Source organism: Musca autumnalis, unplaced genomic scaffold (genome assembly GCF_047663935.1).
Source record: "Musca autumnalis isolate F117 unplaced genomic scaffold, ASM4766393v1 scaffold_3, whole genome shotgun sequence".
Lineage (NCBI taxonomy): Eukaryota > Metazoa > Arthropoda > Insecta > Diptera > Muscidae > Musca > Musca autumnalis.
The window spans coordinates 194,636,850-194,650,299 of NW_027411866.1; the positions used below are offsets into that span (position 1 = coordinate 194,636,850).

The following is a 13,450-nucleotide window of genomic DNA, read 5'->3' on the forward strand; positions in this document are numbered from 1 at the left end:
CCCGATGCGATTCGCTGCCCCGAATAAGGTAAAATATATTTTGATACATTTATTTGTAGGCCAATTTTCGTCACCCATTCCAATTTTCATTAAAATCGGGTATATACAGCGTGTTTGGTGCATCAAATACATGAAATCGGATATATGTGGGAGCTATATCCAAATCTGATCCGATTTCAATATATTTTGGCAAATTTATTTTTAGGCCCAATTTCCTCACACATTCCAAATTTCATTGAAATTTGACATTCATAGCGTGTTTGGTGCATAAATTACATGAAATCAGCAGAAATATAGGGGAGCTATATCCAAATCTGAACTGATTTCAATATAATTTGGCAAATTTATTCCTAAACCAAACACCTTCATACATCCAAAATTTGGAGACATTACCTTTGTTCCTTTGCCTTTTTAATGGTAAAAGTGGTAAAAGAGAAAAGAGTCAAAATTGCTCTCTCATGACCATTTTTACCAGAAAAGTAAAGGAACGGAAAAATGGTAGATCTGGTAGCAATGTCAAAAAGAAATATAAAAAATCAACTTTCGTCTTTTATTTCAATGTTTTTAATTTAGTTTTGTCAGCGTTCGACTTTTACTTCTGTTTTTCGTCCATTTTTTTTTTTCATTGTGAAATAATCGTCAAACAAAAGTCGAAAAATCAGTTCTACCATTTATTACCTGCAGAAATTTGTCTGGTAGCCTGTGGTAGAAAAGAAAGGCATACGAGCTGTCTCTCCTCTCTCACTCTCTTAAAAATTGCTGCCAGTTTTACCACTTTTTGGGGTTAAGGAACGCTTTGCAGGTTAAAAATGGTAACAAATGGTAAAAATGGTAACCCCAGGTAAGTAAAGGAACACAGCTATTAACTGCTTCCATTCTATAGATAATATTTGCATACAAAATCTATTTTTTTTTGGAGGTACCTCTGATTCTGATGCTATATCCCCGGATCAACGCGGAATTTCAGAAATGTTTATAGCCTATGTCTCTTTCAGGTCATGTGGTGATATACTCTGAAATTTTCAGGAAGATCGGTTCAGCGGTTTTGAGTCCATAAACTTCAAACAAACGTACAAACATTTTATATGTACATACAGTGGTGGCCAATACATTTGCAACAAAATTTAATGGGCTTTTGTGAGTACAAAATGTGTTGAAACCTTTCTTTTTTGGGAAGCATTTGCTCTTCCCGGAAATGTCTATATACAAAATGTGTGCGGTAAATTATCATCTGACGGGCTTTCTAAAACTATTTGCCTTTATAGAATCCCGCATTTCGAACGATATCGCCCGTTATAACGTCAATAGGTCAGTAGTACTCACTCTGATACGGGTACGATCCCTACGCTCATATGTTTTCGAGACCCAGACTTCTGACATTTGCTAATAAACGATATACCTCCACTATGGACTCTGAATTTTATTAAATCCAAAACTTAAATGTCAAGAAATTTCCATTTTTTCCCAAGTTTCTGACTTTGGCACACATGCTCATTCTCCAAAATCAGCAACAACAACAGAAATTGTAGCCAAAGTGCATGATATGGTATTAAATGATCGACGAATAAAAGTGCGTGAAATTGCTAATATCATGGGCATCTCAAATGATCGAGTCCATTTAATTTTGCATGAAGAACTACAGATGAAAAAGCTTTCTGCAAGATGAGTGCCGCATTTGTTAACAGTCGATCAAAAACGCATAAGAATGAACATTTCTCAAGCTTGTTTGGATCGAAGCGAAATAAAATGGATTTTAAGCGTCGATTCATAACTGTTGATGAGACATGGATCCACTATAGTCCAGAGACAAAAGAACAATCCAAACAATGGACTGAAGCTGGAGGAAGTGCCCCAAAGAAGGCAAAAACAATTCAATCGGCTGGTAAGGTTATGGCAACGGTTTTTGGGACTTCAAATGTATTTTATTGATTGACTATCTGCAAAAGGGTAAAACAATAAATTCAGAGTACTATTACAACCTTTTGAATCAATTAAATGAGCAAATTCGAGAAAAACGTCCTGGCTTACAACACAAAAAAATAATGTTTCATCAAGACAACGCACCAGCACACAAGAGTGTTCTAACAATGGCTAAAATCAACGAATTAAAGTACGAGTTGCTTGACCACCCACCTTATTCTCCTGATTTAGCTCCCAGTGACTTTTACTTGTTTCCAAATCTAAAAAATGCCTTGCTGGCAAGCGTTTTACCTCAAATGAAGATGCAATTACAGTTGCAAACCACTGTTTTGAAGACCTTGAGGAAAACTATTTTAATCAAGGGATAGAATTACTAGAAAAGCGTTGGACTAAGTGTATTGAAGTTTCAGGAGATTATATTGAAAAATAAAAATATTTTTGAAAAACTAACTATTCTCTTTCATTGATAGGCTAGGCTAAGAAGTTTCCGAACCGCGCTCGTTCACGAATTTTCAGAGTTTTTGGATCAAAATTGCAAAAAGATGAAAAATGAAAAAGTCTCCATTTGATACAGAAATTGATACATACATATTATCGAGTGCCGTATCTAGTCAGACTGATGTTTTAAACTTTTGGAAACAGTCTAATCTAAAATATTTAAAACAATTAGCCAGGAAATTTTTGGCTATACCCTTCAGCTCAGCAACGAGCGAGAGATTTTTTTCCACGTCTGGATATATTCTCAACGAAAGACGTACTAGACTTTTGAGTTCTAACTTGGACAAAAAAATGTTTTTAAATAAGAATCGATATTAAATATGAAAAGAAAAATTAGAAATACATATGAATATTTTTTGAACAAATAACACGGTGCTCTTGAAACAAATTTAAATGGAAGGTGCTTACACCTGGGAAGTTTTTGCAGATTTTGAAACTACAATGTTCATAGATGAGAAAAATCAAAAAACGAAAAAAATCGCCGGAGCGCTTTTTAAATAAATCGCGATTCAAATTGACATTTTTAGGGGTTGTTTAGGTTATTGCGATGTTGCTTGGAAACCGCAAGTCCTGTAAAATTGGGACTCAAGAAAATGTTGTAGCTATTAAAATTCTCTACAAGATTGACCTTTATAGTATTATCGTCGGTTTTACCGTTTTTGAGATATAGAAGTTCAAATTGGGACAATTAAAATTCAATTCAATTCTGTATCGCCCCCTTATAAACCAATGACATGAAGTGTGCGCCTTAACTAACTTTAAATGAAAAACGCTTGCACAGCGGACGTTTTTCTGAATTCTGAAACAGCAATGTTCATAGATGAGAAAAATCCAAAAACAAGAAAAAATCGCTGTTAGGTTTTCACGATTTTGCTTGGCAACCGCAAGTCCAATCGAAATAGATCTAAAGGGAATGTTGTAGCTGTGAAAATTCTCTAGAGGATTGACGTTTATGATTTGTTCGTAGGCTGTACCATTTTTGAGATAAAGAAGCTTAGTTTACGTTTTTAGGTTTTTTTGTTAGCGTTTCGCGATTTTGCTTGACTACGGCAATTCTTTTCGATGTGGGACCTGAGCAAATCTTAAAGCTGTGAAAATTCTCTGCAATACTGGATTAAGGAACTTATCCTAGGTTGTACCATTTCTTAGATATATAAGTTTAATTTGGGAATTTGCAGTCATGACATTGTTTTATTATGGGGCGATACAGAATTGAATTGAATTTTAATTGTACCAATTTGAACTTCTATATCTCAAAAACGGTAAAACGGACGAGTTTGCCACACATGTCAATCTTGTAGAGAATTTTGATAGCTGCAACATTTTCTTTAGTCCCATTTTTATAGAACTTGCGGTTTCCAAGCAACATCGCAAAAACCTAAACAACCCCTAAAAATGCCAACTTGAATCGCGATTTATTTAAAAAGCGCTCCGGCGATTTTTTTTGTTTTTTAATTTTTCTCATCTATGAACATTGTAGTTTCAAAATCTGCAAAAACTTCCCAGGTGTAAGCACCTTCCATTTAAATTTGCTTCAAGGGCACCGTGATAAATGTACAACTATTTCTCTTTTTTTGTAATTTCGTGCGTGAGTGTGCGTGTTCGTGCCTTCTCGAAAAACGCCGTGTTTGTGCGTGAATTTGCATAAAAATGTTGGTCCGTGTTCGTGCATGTTCGTGCCTAATTTTTTAAGAACGCGCTTATCTCTACTCTACACATACTGCGATTCCGTGAGTAGAAGAATGTTAAACGTGGCTTTTAATACCATCATTCGTTACGTGTTTGGTCTGAGAAGAACACAGAGTGTGTCCCAATTTGCATGCTCTTTTTATGGCATTAGTTTCGATTCCATTCTCCATATGAAGGCCATATTTTATCTACATAAGATTATTTATAAACAAAAACCGAAATATCTCTTTAATAGGATAAAATTTGCCAGGCCTTATAGAGGAAAAAAATTATACCCTTAGACGGCGTAACAGTTCATCCGAAAGGCATTTCTTCATAGGAACCATACCCTACCATATGACTTACAGTGCATCAGCAATGTGTATAGTTTTAAGAAAAGGCTTCATTTATATTTTCAGAATAGGGAAATGATGGCATAATATAAGTTTTTTCGTTTTGCTAAATAATTATTAATTAAAATGTTCAAAAAAATATTCATAAAATTATAAATTTATAAATGTTATTCTACTTAAAATTATAATTGTGTTTGTAATTAGGTTAAGTTGGATGTATTTCTTAATAGTTATAATCCTGCACTGCAATTTATAAGATCTTGATCTTGTTGTGCAGGAAGAAATAAATAATTTAATTATCGTATTCATGTCTTCCTTTATCCCCCGTAAAAGAGTGCCTGCCTCTTGATTTTCGCTATTTTGAAATATAGGAAATTTGGTATTTAGTCTTCTTTAAGTTTGAAAACTTTCCGTCAGAAATTTGTGGTTATCGATCGACTTGTTGATATTGCCCTTATATAACAATATCTTCCGAATTTCGGTATTTTGAAGGTTAGCCACATTTTTCATAAACAAAAGGAAGCTAATTGTTCCATTTTACTTCAATACAACTCGTGGTGGAGGGTATAACAAGTTCAGCCTGGTCGAACTTAACGCTGTTCTAACTTGTTTATACTTAATATTTATATTTTATATTTATACTTTATATTTTTATATTTTATATATTTTATATGTTTTACGATTTATGTACATGAACATGAACAATCACTTCATTTAGCTCTTAAAAATTAATTTAATAAATTTTATATTTTATTTTTATATTTTATATATTATTTTTTATTTTATTTTATATGTTTTACGATTTATATATATGTGTTTGCAAAACAATTTCACTTTTAGAAATTCCTCGTCCTATCCTTTCATTAAATTTAACCAACAATCTCTTCAATTAGCTTTTAAACATACATTTAATATTTATAAGAATTTTCTACCATGGTCATCTTAACACCCCATCCATAGTCAACTATATCCCGTAAATTTCATCCTCTAGGTGTCTTTTAAAAATTCCCTTTATCTTTTGTTACAACAAAATTCCACTCTGTTTAATGTCTTATTTATTGTATTGACAACCAAAAGAGAGGAGTAGGTGGATATCCTTCGCCTGAAATATTCTGAAGTTATTCTATGAAATCTCTTAAAATCCTCTCATATGAAAGTAAAAGACATAACCCGGTGTATTGGATGGAATTCAGCTTGTCATACCATACATTTTCTTTAAACAATCGATTCATCTTAAGCATTTACCGTACAGCAGTGTGTGTGTATATCACGCCAATATATAGCAAAAATTAAAAAAAAAAATCATAACAAAAACCAAAAGACTATTATCTGATGAAAGAATGTTTTCTTGGTAGTTGTTGTTTTATATCAATGAAGAAGAATGTCTGTTGTTTTCCTTTTTCTGAGGAAAACAAAAAACAAAGTATATCTCCCTCATCAAGTCCAATGACAGTTTAAGTACTTTATGGCTGTTGTTACTCCCCAAAGTGGTAAACTAAAATGGAGGTGTTATGGAAAGAAAGAGGACAAAGGAGTGAAGAATTTTTGTGTATTCCCTTTTCAATGATTTACTAAAATATTGATGTTTAATTTTCAATAATAAATTCTTAAGATATATTCTCCGGCCATTGAAGGTAGTATAACGGTATAATAATGGACCGGGCCTAGGTGGTTTGATGATGTGACATGTTAGTCAGTTTGAAGGTTTATTAATCTTATTGATATAATTAACTGTCAAATATGTTTGATAGAAAAAAACTTAAAATGGACAAGGGTATGAATGCGCCATGAAGGACAGGTGTAGAATGAATAAAAAATAAGGAGGAAGGTTCGATTAAGGTAAGCTAAGACAGACCAAGTAGTTTGAATGGGCCGATGTACAATGCTTGCACCAAACAACAAAAATAAATCCCTTGCAGTAGACTTATTTTGATAAAAAAATATTATTTAATAAGGACCCAAAAATGAATACCATATTAGCGCAATTCAGAACCAAATTTAAAATGCAGTCGAACCTAGATAACCCGGCAATTGATTACCCGTAAACTTTCATTATCAGAGAAAGGAAACACAGAATGTTCTGTTCATTTAAAACCGATTAACCATGAAAATTTGTATGATATGGGATTATAATTCATTGGTGGCGTAGGATATGGAAGATACTAAGGAACGGTCCTATTACTGCCATACAGGAAATACGATGGATTGAGAAAGGCGTCATAACAACACCTAAAGGTGACGCACTGTATTATAGCTGCCATGACACAAAACATGAGTTTGGTTGCGGATTTGTAGTTAGTCAGAGACTAAAACATCTGGTATCCAGCTTCACCCCAGTGAATAAAAGACTTGCTGCAATTCGAATGAGGCTGATAGACTTGCAGCTGCAAAAAACATGGTAGTTACCAGTACCAGATTTAATCATCTCGATATTCATAAGGGCACCTGGCTGTCTCCAGATCAAAGAACAAGTAATCAAATTGATCATGTTGTGATAGATGGAAGACATTCATCGAGCGTGTAGGATGTACGATCGTTCCGAGGCGCAAACATTGATTCGGACAAAATCCATACTTGGATTCCAGAGACCTCCACAAAGGATTTCATGGTATGACCAGGAGTGTCGTGCTGCTACCGAAGAGAAAAATGCGGCATATAGAGCTACTTTACAATCAGTAAAGAAAAGAGAAAAGGGAGAAAAGGAGAGAAGAGAAACGTCTTTTCCGCAAGAAAAAGAGAGAAATGGAAAAGCGGGAGTGTGAAAAAATCGAGATGTACAGGAGCCAGAATGAAGTCCGAAAATTCTACCAAAGAGTGAAACATCAAACAGATGGCTTTGGTACAGGTCTCCTGTAGAGACCAGCAAGGTACAGATACAGATAGCGTGCTCAGGATATGGAAGGGACATTTCTCCAATCTGCTGGTATCCAATAGTAGCGAAGACGATGATACCACAGATCCAATCCCAGAAGATGGTATAGAATGTATACCACCCGGCCAAGATGAGGTAAAAACAGCAATCAACCGGCTGAAGAATAATAAAGCAGCAGGAGCCGATGACTTACCAGCCGAGCTGTTTAAAACCGGAGGCGACGCGCTGATAAGGTGTATGCATCAGCTAGTTAGCACCATCTGGCAGGAAGAACGCGTACCCGACGATTGGAACCTGAGCATCCTATGTCCCGTCCACAAGAAAGGAGATAAGACTGTATGCTCCAACTATAGGGGCATAAGTCTTCTCCCTATTGCCTATTTAAGATAGTGTCAGGGATTTTGTGCGAACGACTAAAGCCAATGGTCAACGAAATCATTGGACCATACCAATGTGGCTTTAGACCTGGCAAGTCCACCATTGACCAGATATTTAACCTGCGGCAAATCCTTGAGAATACCCAAGAGATGCAGATCGACACATATCGCATTTTTGTCGATTATAAAGCAGCTTTCGACACTCCCCTCCGATCAAAGGTATTCCATGCAATGTCTATCTTGGTATCCCCGCAAAGCTCATCCGGCTTTGTAAGATGACTTTAACTGACACTAGGTCATCAGTTAAAGTTGGAAAGAACCTCTCTGAACAGTTCAGTACCAAAAGAGGTTTCAGGCAAGAAGACAGCCTTTCGTGTGACCTATTCAACATTTTGCTGGAAAAGGTAATACGAAATGCAAATGTCAAAAGAAATGGCACGATCTACACCAATAGCCACATGTTACTTGCTTATGCTGATGACATAGATATCATAGGACGATCAGTAAAGGAAGTAACTGATACCTTTAAGAAGGTCGAAGGAGAATCTGCGAAACTGGGTCTGGCGGTAAACAGCGAAAACACAAAATTGATGGTGTCGACGCGCAAAGCGTCCATAGAGCTCGGACCAACTGTGGAAGTTGGTACCTATAATTTTGAGGTAGTTAAAGACTTCGTCTACCTCGGCACTGCCATAAACACAACAAACAACATCAGTTGTGAAATAAGAAGAAGATGCTACTATGGTTTAAACAAGCAATTGAAAAACACAGCCACATCTCGTCAAACAAAAATAACACTATACAAAACGCTGATACTACCCGTGCTAATGTATGGCTCCGAAGCATGGGTGCTTGCGCAAGCAGATAAGGTAGTGCTTGGTGTGTTTGAGAGGAAAATTCTTCGAAAGATATACGGGCCGATTTGCGTTGACGGAGAATATCGACGTCGTATGAACCACGAGCTATATCAGCTATACAAAGACATGAATATAGTTAAACGTATCGAGATTGCGTTGGCTAGGCCATATCATAAGAATGAACGATAATGAACCCGCTTAAAAGGCGTATGAATACATGCCACATGGCTGCGTACGCAGAATCGGGAGGCCTAAGCTTCGATGGAGCATACTAGTGGATGAAGAAATGAAAAGGCGCGGTATTCCAAAAAGCGAAGCGAAAAACAGAGAGGAATGGAGATCTTTTCTTAGTTCGGTCTATGGAACAAATGTTCTGTAATGGGCCATCTAAGTAAGTAAGTAAGTAAGAACCTCTCAAACTAATCTTTCTCGTCTATATAGATTCCATTCAGCTCGCTTATAAATAAAAATATCCCTCTGGATAATCTACGTAGATTCCCGCCTGCTTGTCTATCCTCGTCGGTATGTATTATCGCGGCTATATCCCATTTAGATCCCCTAGTTATCCCCTCTTAAAAGGATTCATCTCGATGTCATAATATTGAATTAAGTTAAGTTATCACAAAAAAGCAAACTAAACCAAACAACACAACTTACATTCTTTCAAATGTATTTCTTCAAAGTTTCGACTACGCGGTGTTTGCCACAAATATTGACAAACACTGTTAGCCGACAAAGGTTAAAGAAGAACCCAAAAACGATACACAAAGATGAAACCAGTAACCAGTTAGACAAGCAGATAAAAACAAAAACAACACTCAAACCAACGACTCCAACACCAACATTTCTCCCACTGATGAATGAATTGCGGAAAAAAACCTACAAAGCATTTTCGTCAATATAAATTTGTTAACAACTCTTGAAACCACAAAAACCGCCAACACTTGATGTTGACAAGACACCATATCTATGGCAACACAAGAGTTTGCAGAGAAACCCAACAGAAAATGAAAAGAAAAACCAAATATTATCAAAGGAAGTAGAAAAAAAACCTTTAAAACTTTACAACAGAACATGGCGATCGAAAGGATAGGATAAAGGAACACTGTAATGAATCGACATTGCCATGGTGGTTGGTTGGAATGGGTAAGTTTCATGGGAACCAGAAATGAATCTTTGAAGATTTAAAGTGACTTTTGACGGATGAGTGTAGTTTCAAACACCAGTGACGAAGTCTGGGGGGATGCTGGGAAGCCTATTTCGCGAACACACACACATTAAAAAAGGAGATACTTTTCTTTCAACTCCCAAAATGGGATGTAATGTTTTTTTTTTTAACAAAAAAAGTGTTTATAAAAGCAACAACAAAAATTGTTGAAAATTTTCAAACTCTCACACACATACGTGTTTGTACATTTCCTCTGCTTCACCACTGACGCTACGGTCATGTTACCATAAATTATAGCTCATCGCTTTGGAGTATCTCCTAGCAATAAATTTTCCCCATCCTATGTGCAGTATGTGGTGGGTATGGCTATGGAGTGCAGCTTTCGTTTGAACTTCAGTTTGTTTGTTTTCGTATGACTTTTGCTTGGAGAACCCAGCAAGTCCTACGAATATTGTGTCAATATTTTCCTAAAGTCTGAGAAGTATTTTTTGCAAAAAAAAGAAACTTCTTTTCTGTTTTAAAAAATTCTCTTTTATTTTAAACAAGTTTTTTTTTGTTCGACGTGCTCCTGTTTTTTGATACACACGCACACATGTGTGCTAGTTGAAAATGAATGGGAAATTATGGCTTAAGACGTGCCTATGTGTCTTTATATAATTTTTACTTTCGCTGTTTTATATGGAAATACATTTGTACATCAGGGTTATGAGTTTTTTACAACCTCATATCACTATATCATAGCGTGATGAGTTTCAACATAAGATTACACAAAATTTTAATTATAAAAAAGGATTTTCAAATTTGATTTTATTAGAATTATGTGCAAGTTTTTGAAGTCACTGTAAGCAGATATATGATTGAAAATAAGCTTTAAAGCCACATGCGATATCCAAACTGACATAACATTTGTTTCTCACTAACTTTCTTTAATTCTGAGAATCATAAAAAATGTCGTAAACTATTTTTCCAAAGATATAATTTTTCAAAAAAATTGCTTTGTGAATGACCTTTTTCAATATTTGAATGGAGTAAAGGTTATTTTATTCATTCGTGCAACAGGAAATCATTTTTGAGACATTTTTTTTTTGTTCATTTCATACATTTTTCAAAAATAATATTTTTTTAAAGTCGATTTGTGCATGCACTTTTTATATTTCAATGGAATAAACGTTTTTTGGTGAATAATAGGCAAAAGTTCATTCATCCTTGCAACAGGAAATCATTTTTGATACAACATATTTCGAAAGTCATAACCCTAATGTACATTCATATGAATATGCATTTGATAGAATTTGTGGGAAGGGACTGGAATCTGGTAGACCTATGCTATGGTTTTTTTATGTATAAGGAAATAGAGATCAAGAAGATACAGATTGAGGAAAGACATAAAAAGTAGGACCATAGATACTGCATAAAGGTCGCTGTAAAGCCTCTTCAGTTCATCTATAAAGACTCCCTACAGCTCGTCTACAAAGGCTTTATCCAGATCGTATATACCCCCTTCAGCTATACAAATACTTCGTTGAACTCGCCTTCATCTCGACTAAAAATATTTCCTATACTGCATAAAGGTTACCTATAAAGTCCATACAGCTCGTCTATAAAGATTCCCTCGTCTATAACTACTCCCTCCAGCTTGTGTATGAAGGCAGCCCTCTACTCCTCTTCTAGACTCCCTTCAGCTTGACTATAAGGACTGCTTCCGCTTATCTATAAAACTCCCTACAGCTTTTGTGTAAAGATTCCCTACAGCTAGTTTATAAAGACTCCCTCCAGCTCGCCTATAAATACCTCCTTCTATAAAAACTCCCTTCAACTCGTCTATAGAAACTTCCTTCAGCTGGTCTATAAACACAATTCTTCCTCCAGTTCGTATATAACGAATCCCTCCCAATCGTATATAAAGACAGCCTTCTACTCCTCCCTCCAGCTCGTCTATAGAGACTCCCTTCAGCTCGTCTATAGAGACGCCCTTCAGCTCGTCTATAGAGACTCCCTTCAGCTCGTCTATAGAGACTCCCTTCAGCTCGTCTATAGAGACTCCCTTCAGCTTGTCTATAGAGACTGCCTTCAGCTCGTCTATAGAGATTGTATTCAGCTCGTCTATAGAGACTGCCTTCAGCTCGTCTATAGAGACTGCCTTCAGCTCGTCTATAGAGACCACCTCCAGCTCGTCTCTAGAGACTCCCTTCAGCTCGTCTATAGAGACCACCTCCAGCTCGTCTATAGAGACTCCCTTCAGCTCGTCTATAGAGACTCCCTTCAGCTCGTCTATAGAGACTCCCTTCAGCTCGTCCATAGAGACTCCTTTCAGCTCGTCTATAAAGACTCCCTTCAGCTCGTCCATAGAGACTCCCTTCAGCTCGTCTATAGAGACTCCCTTCAGATCGTCTATAGAGACTCCCTTCAGCTCGTCTATAGAGACTCCCTTCAGCTTGTCTATAGAGACTCCCTTCAGCTCGTGTATAGAGACTCCCTTCAGCTCGTGTATAGAGACTACCTTCAGCTCGTCTATAGAGACTCCCTTCAGCTCGTCTATACAGACTCCCTTCAAATCCTCTATAGAGACTCCCTTCAGCTCGTCTAAAGAGACTTCCTTCAACACGTCTATAAAGACTCCCTTCAGCTCGTCTATTAAGACTCCATTCAGCTCGTGTATAAAGACTCCCTTCAGCTCGTCTATAAAGACTCCGTTCAGCTCGTCTATAAAGACTCCCTCCAGCTCGTCTATGAAGACTCCCTTCAGCTCGTCTATGGAGACTCCCTTCAGCTCGTCTATAAAGGCTCCCTTCAGCTCGTCTATAAAGACTCCCTTCAGCTCGTCTATAAAGACTCCCTTCAGCTCGTCTATAAAGACTCCCTTCAGCTCGTCTATAAAGACTCCGTTCAGCTCGTCTATAAAGACTCCCTTCAGCTCGTCTATTAAGACTCCATTCAGCTCGTCTATAAAGACTCCCTTCAGCTCGTCTATAGAGACTCTCTTCAGCTCGTCTATAGAGATTTTCTTTAGCTCGTCTATAGAGACTCCCTTCAGCTCGTCTATAGAGGCTCTCTCCCGCTCGTCTATAGAGACTCTCTTCAGCTCGTCTATAGAGATTTTCTTTAGCTCGTCTATAGAGACTCCCTTCAGCTCGTCTATAGAGGCTCTCTCCCGCTCGTCTATAAAGACCCCCTCCAAATCGTCTATAAAGACCCCCTCCAAATCGTCTATAAAGACTCCCTCCAGCTCGTCTATAAAGACCCCCTCCAGCTCGTATGTAAAGATTCCCTACAGCTCGTTTATAAAGACTTCCAACAGCTCTTCTATAAAGACACCTTTCAGTTCAGAGACCTCAAGCTCATCTACAAAGACTCCCTCCAACTCGTATACAAAGACAGTCTTCTAATCCCCTATAAAGGCAGTCTTCTCCTCGTCTATATAGACAAACTTCAGCCTGTCTACAACTACTCTCTTCATCTTGACTATAAATACTACTGCAGCTTGTCTATAAAAACTTTCTCCAGCTCGTATATATAGACCCCCTCCAGCTCATCTATAAAGACTCTTGCAGTTCGTCTATAAGGCCTCCCTTCAGTTCGTATGTAAAGACTGCCTCCAGCTCGTCTATAAAGACTCCATCTTGCTCGTGGAAAGAACTCCCTCTAGCTCGTGTATAATGACTCCCATCAGATCGGGTATGTAGTCTCCCTGCTGCTCGTGTAAAAGGACGCGCTAGAGTTCAGCGCATTTTTCGAAA

At 37.0% G+C, this 13,450-nt stretch overlaps 1 protein-coding gene across 19 annotated transcripts in view; it reads right to left on the reverse strand.

Annotated features, from left to right (window-relative positions):
* Positions 1 to 13,450, reverse strand: part of Fur2 (furin-like protease 2) — a 719,646-nt gene that overhangs the window by 68,094 nt on the left and 638,102 nt on the right. The window lies entirely within an intron of this gene.